This window comes from Daucus carota, chromosome 5 (genome assembly GCF_001625215.2).
Source record: "Daucus carota subsp. sativus chromosome 5, DH1 v3.0, whole genome shotgun sequence".
Taxonomy (NCBI): domain Eukaryota; kingdom Viridiplantae; phylum Streptophyta; class Magnoliopsida; order Apiales; family Apiaceae; genus Daucus; species Daucus carota.
In genome coordinates this window covers 5,630,656-5,636,655 of record NC_030385.2, presented here as the reverse complement: position 1 = coordinate 5,636,655, position 6,000 = coordinate 5,630,656, and positions in this window count along the sequence as shown.

Genomic DNA, 6,000 nt, shown 5'->3' with positions numbered 1-6,000 from the left:
CTTTAGAAGTCTACCATCATTAGTATTATACTATTATCTATGACTATACGAGCCTGATTTGAAGTTCGGAGGGTAATACTGCATCAGAATAAAAACTAACGATCATAATAAGAACTTTATGAGTTCCTCTCGTTTCCTTATATTTTTTTATTGCGAGATATGCATTTTTTGACACACAAAAAATGTAGTTTTATAATTTGTTTAAAAAAATAGTTTTGTATAAAAATTTAAATATGAAAACTTTTATCAGAAGAAAAAAAATCTAAAATAATTTATTAAATTATATTTTACGAGAGTACTAACATGTGTGTTGAATCTCGATCCCCAATTATAATTGAGGGGACGAAGGAGTATAGGTTTAGTATAGATAAAATAATTTTGAGATAAAAGTAAATTAGAGATTAAGAGCTTATTTGTTTTCAAGAAGTAGAAGCTGTTTCCTGCTTCTGGTTTTCTTGACCCGTTCGTGTAAATAGGTAGAAGCACTTTTTAAAAGATGAGAATACAAGTTTTTCTCACAGAGTTTATGCTTATTTTCCATACAGTTTATTAACTTATTTACTTCTCAGTTTTAATCTACTTCTTTACTTTAAACACAAAATTATTTTTTTTAAACTTGTCCAACCGGCTCCTAAGATATGTTTTTCTTCTGACCCATAAAATCTGACACAGTGATTACCTCAAAGAAACACCAAAGGCTGTTTGAATAAGCTCCCATTTGCTTGAACCGAAATCATTTTTCATGTCTGGTACTTTGTTATCTCGCTAAAAAGAAAAAAAGATAAGCTATAAACATGGAAGTAGTACAACATTAGATGTGTATAGATGTTCACATGATACTACATGTATGTACGCAGCTAAACAATGGCAATATCAATTTGTATCCCTTTCTTCTTTTGTTTTTTCCTTTTCCTTACCTGTAAAAGCAAGGGCAGATGTTGCTTTGCCAATCAATTTCTAACAAGTGATCACCTAATTAGTTGACCTTCAACGCCGTATATGCCTCGTATTACTATTATTATTTTACCTTCTATGACACAAATATTTAAGTTTTTGTGTTGTGTTGTCCAGGGTTAATGGGATAGTTAAACGAATAATCAGCGTCAACAAAATAATGTTTCTTATACATACATGGGTAGCACTACATAGCATACCCTCTTATATGGAGTTATGTAGCACACCATTATAAATATATACATAATATATATTATATTATATTTTTTATGAAATATAATTGCAAATTTTGATTATTAAACTGAAAACGAAGTTATACAATTTTTTTATTCCAAAGATCATCTAAAATTATGCAATATCTCAACATGATTCTATAACAGAATAATAATCATCCAGAATTATTCTGTTATAGAATCAGTTTCGAAAATATATTTTTTTTAATCAAATTTTAAGTATTAAATTACTTAAAATAGATTTATTTTATAATATTTTATATTATAATCACGTTTTATATGTATTTTATAACAGAATTTATAATAAAATTGATGATTTATAATGGCGCGCTATGTAACTCCATATAAGGAGTCCCTCTTTTGAATGTTGGCCTACATACATATATTAAACAACGGTGATGTGTTGTTGCGACAAGCATAATTATCGTACAAATAATTAAGTGTTAATAAACAATACGAGTAGTGATCAAGTGAATACAAAAATCATGTGGGTGACCATCTTATTAAATCCAACGAATGGACACGTACTGCCAATCCAGTAGCTGTAGCCACCACCTGTGCATGATGCTTGTGTCCGTTTTTTTTTTTTTTTCTCCCCTTTCAATACCCTCCTCAGCCAGGCCTGTCTATGTTTTGCACTTTGCGTTGGAGCAAACTCAAACGGCTCTCTAAACAAGCTTTTAAGTCTAAATTTTAGAAGCAAATCAAAATTTAGTGCTCCAATGAGTTTCCAGATGCTCTTTAAAAATTTAGGAGCCTACTCTCTCCTTTCTTTTAAAAAGCATCTAGTAACTCTTAACTCAATATTATATTAATTCTCGTCAATTTTTTCTTTCTTTTAGTTAATTTTTTCCTCTCATTTATATAACATAAATATAAAATGTTAATAGGGAGCCAAGTATAAAGGGTAGTATTGGAGTTCCCACGTTTTCTAGAGTATTAACTTACTAGGAGCCACATTTTATATTATTGTTTAAGAAATGATTTAGGAGCACCGTTGGAGATGCTCTTGGTCTTTATTTTTTACTACTCTCTCTTATCTATTACTATATTGAGTGTTTAACTTTTTACACGTATCTTTAGAAGGCTTAATCACATACTTAAAATTAGTATTTTTTTTAAAAAAATTCTGAATAGAAATATTTATGTTATATTTTTATTCAGAAAAAGAAAATTACAAAAATATTAACATTTGTTATACGGTGAAAGCATCTAAAGTTACGTGTAAAAAGTCAAACGCCCTATGTAATTGATCAGAGGGAGTACTTATTAAACATCAGTACATCACTAATATATTAAGTTCATCAAATTTAATATTTCAAATGAATATACTCCCTCCAGGGCGTATATATTGGGGGACGGAGACATGACACGGATTTTAATGCTCTTGTAAAGTATAGTTGTGCAATTTATTTTTAAAATTTTATTTTTTTGGATTAAAGTTTGGATGTTAAATTTTTATTCGGAAAAAAAATCTCAAAAATAAGTTACGGAACTATATTTTATAAGAGTATTGAAATGCGTATCGAATAGTCGACAAGAAAGTACAAAATTAAATGAGACAGAGGAAATATTAAAATTATATTACCATTTTTCTTGGAAAGGACAGATATAAGACTTTCAAAAATTGATGATATTAACATATTACGAAATTCATGTTAAAACCTAAAATTATGACATTAAAAGTTAATTGACTTTCAAGGATTATATGAACCGATTAATTTTGGAATCTAGTAATATTGACGAGAATTTTTCAATGTTAAACCATATTACACGTACTACTTTCACCCGATTCATACAGGGTTAGTCCTCGTGTAAGGCGACCAAGACGAACGCCTAGGGCACCACTATCCCAGTGACACCAAAAAAACCTATGCATATGTATTATATATGATAGATTTATGCATTTATATATTTACATACATTTGAATTGATTGTGTTATTAATTTTAAAACAATATTTTTGATTATGTCATTGTATACTGATTTGAATGTGTGAAAATTTTCCCTTTATTATCTTGAAAAATAGGGGCACCATTTTTAAAATTCGTCTAGGGCATCCAAATCTCTACGGCCGGAATATATGGAGATACCATTTTAGAAATGCATATCAAGATTGTATATTTGACCGTATAGAAAGAAAATCGTATTATTATCGTGATAAAAGATGGTAAATCTGTTTTTTATCTGAATACTGTCATATTATATGTATGTAAGATCGCGCTCAAGTAAAAATCATATAAGATCCAATTATAAAACTTATATTACATCTTATATGAATCTTTCACCACATATTAGTTTTTAATATCTTAAATATTTTGTAACCATCTTCTTTTTAATTTCATCATCTGCCACCTCCAACTATCGCTGGACTCTATTTCTGACCATCACCTCCGGCAACCACCAAAATTACACTGAAAATCGCCAAATTTAAATATAAATCATTATAATAATCATCATCACCACCACCACCACCATCTACAAACGCCTCATATTTGAAAAATAACCAGCTACAAAGCAAAATCATTGGAAATGAACAGGAGAGAGAGGAGATGTAAGAATCAAAAGGAGTAAAAGATAAAAGGAGAGAGTAAAAGGGAGATGAGATAGATATATACGTATAATTAAGGATGTATATGGTCGGTTTGGTGCTGTTTGCGCCTCAAACCACAACCGGAACCACGAAGTTGCGATTTTTAAAGCTAAAAATCGAAACCGAACCAAGTAATACTCGTGCAGTTCGGTTTATAATAAGTGCGATTTTGATTTTATATGATGCGGTTCGATTTTTCAAACCATGAAAAGTCCAAAAAACTAAAAATTATGGGAGCAACACTCATAAATGATGATATTAACGAAAGAAAAGATAAACTTCAAAAGTGATTACTTTTAAAAGTGATATAACAGTGATGACAATGGGGCAATGTAATTAGTAGTTGAACTAAAATCAGGTTATCAGTGTGATTTTTATTCCGTTCGATTTTTATTTGGTGCGGTTATACTTGACGTCGTTCCGTACAATTTTTGCGATCTATGGTTCAGTTTTGGTTTATGCTCATCCCTACGTATAATATATTTATGTAATTGATGATTTGAGATTGATTTATTGTTGAATGGTGAGGTTAAGAGGTCGGAGCACCGCCTGACGAAGCTCGCCAAGGATGACTCACGACGGTGGAGATTCTCAGAGGAGAGATAGAGAGGGAGAAGCTTGGGAGGAGTTGAGCTTATGCATGTTGATATGGGTCAGAAGTAATATTTAATTATTATTAGATATTAAAAGCCCAAGAACACTAAAGCCCAGTTAAATAGGGCCTGAGGCTCTTAAATATTAATTAATTTCGTAATTAATTAATAGAGGCCCAGTCAGAGGTCCAGTTACAAGTCCAAATTCTATAATACATCTGATTCTAGCAGATAAATATTCAGAAGTTCGGATAAACGTCAACAACAAGAGGATAAGAGTTCTATCTTATCTCTTGCTTCGAGGCATACTTCGATAAGAAGTCTGATACACGGAATCGTACTTCCGTCCCACTTCTGACTCCGAAGCGCCTATATAAAGGGCTCTACCCCTCATAACTAGAACTACGTTTTGGACTTGATTCTTCTTTACGCAGAAGATACGTAGGCATCTCACATCGAGACCAGTCCGAAGCACGAATCGCTCACCCCCGTTTTTAGTTCTACAACACATGTGTGTTGATTCAGTTTTGGCGTGCGATGGGTGTCGAATGTGTGAGTGTGAGTTGAAGCCCTGAGAAACTGATGAGGGAGGAAAGGGGAAGGAGATGTGTCATGTTAAGAGGGGTGTATGTTCGTTCGATATGTAGTTTGTGGTTGAGATGAGATCTCATATCTCATATCAATATAGAATCTCATTTGAGTAAAAGCATGTATATATATCGTTGGGAAATTTCAGGGTTAAAAAGCGAAAAATAATATATATGTTTGATTATATTATCTATAAAAGTATATTTTTATATAGTAATTAAATAAGCCGGCATATTACATTGCATAAAGTTCTACCTTGTTATTTGGAAGTACATTTTCAAAGTTGTTTTTAATTGAATTTTAAATAAGAGGAATATGAATGCAATAGATTTTGATATTAATAAATTTTTTAAAAAATTTCTAAAATTAGATTTTATATTCTTTATTAATACATTTCAAGAAAAATTTAAAATTTAATTACTTTATCTATAAAATTATTAAGTATATGTCATAACAGGGCAGGGAAGTAAAATTAAATATTTACACCTGCCCGCCAAGAATTGTAATTATGACTAACAAAATTAATAATAATATTAATATATAATTAATTTCGTATAAAACATGAAAAAATAGAAGGGGATAAATATCAAATAGGTCACTCATTTCGTCCAAATGTATCAATTGAGTCACTGATTCCCAAATTGACTCAAATGAGACACTTATTAGAAAAATTTGTATCAAAAATATCACTCTATCAGTAACCGAAATTTTGAAAGTATTATATATTGAGTTTCACACATTTTTTATGAATGGTATTACATCTAAATGAAAGGTTCCGAGTTCTACTATTTTCGCTAATATTTTCAGATTTTTAAAATTTTATCAACTATTTATTTTTAATTTTTTGATTGTTTTATTTGATTTAAATAAAAATAAATAGGAGATAAATTTTTTGAAATTTAAAAATATTAGCGAAAATAGTAGAACTCGGAATCTTTCATTTGGATGTAATATTATTCATAAAAAATGTGTGAAACTCAATATATAATATTTTTAAAATTTCGATTAACGATAGAATGATATTTTTGATACAAATTTTT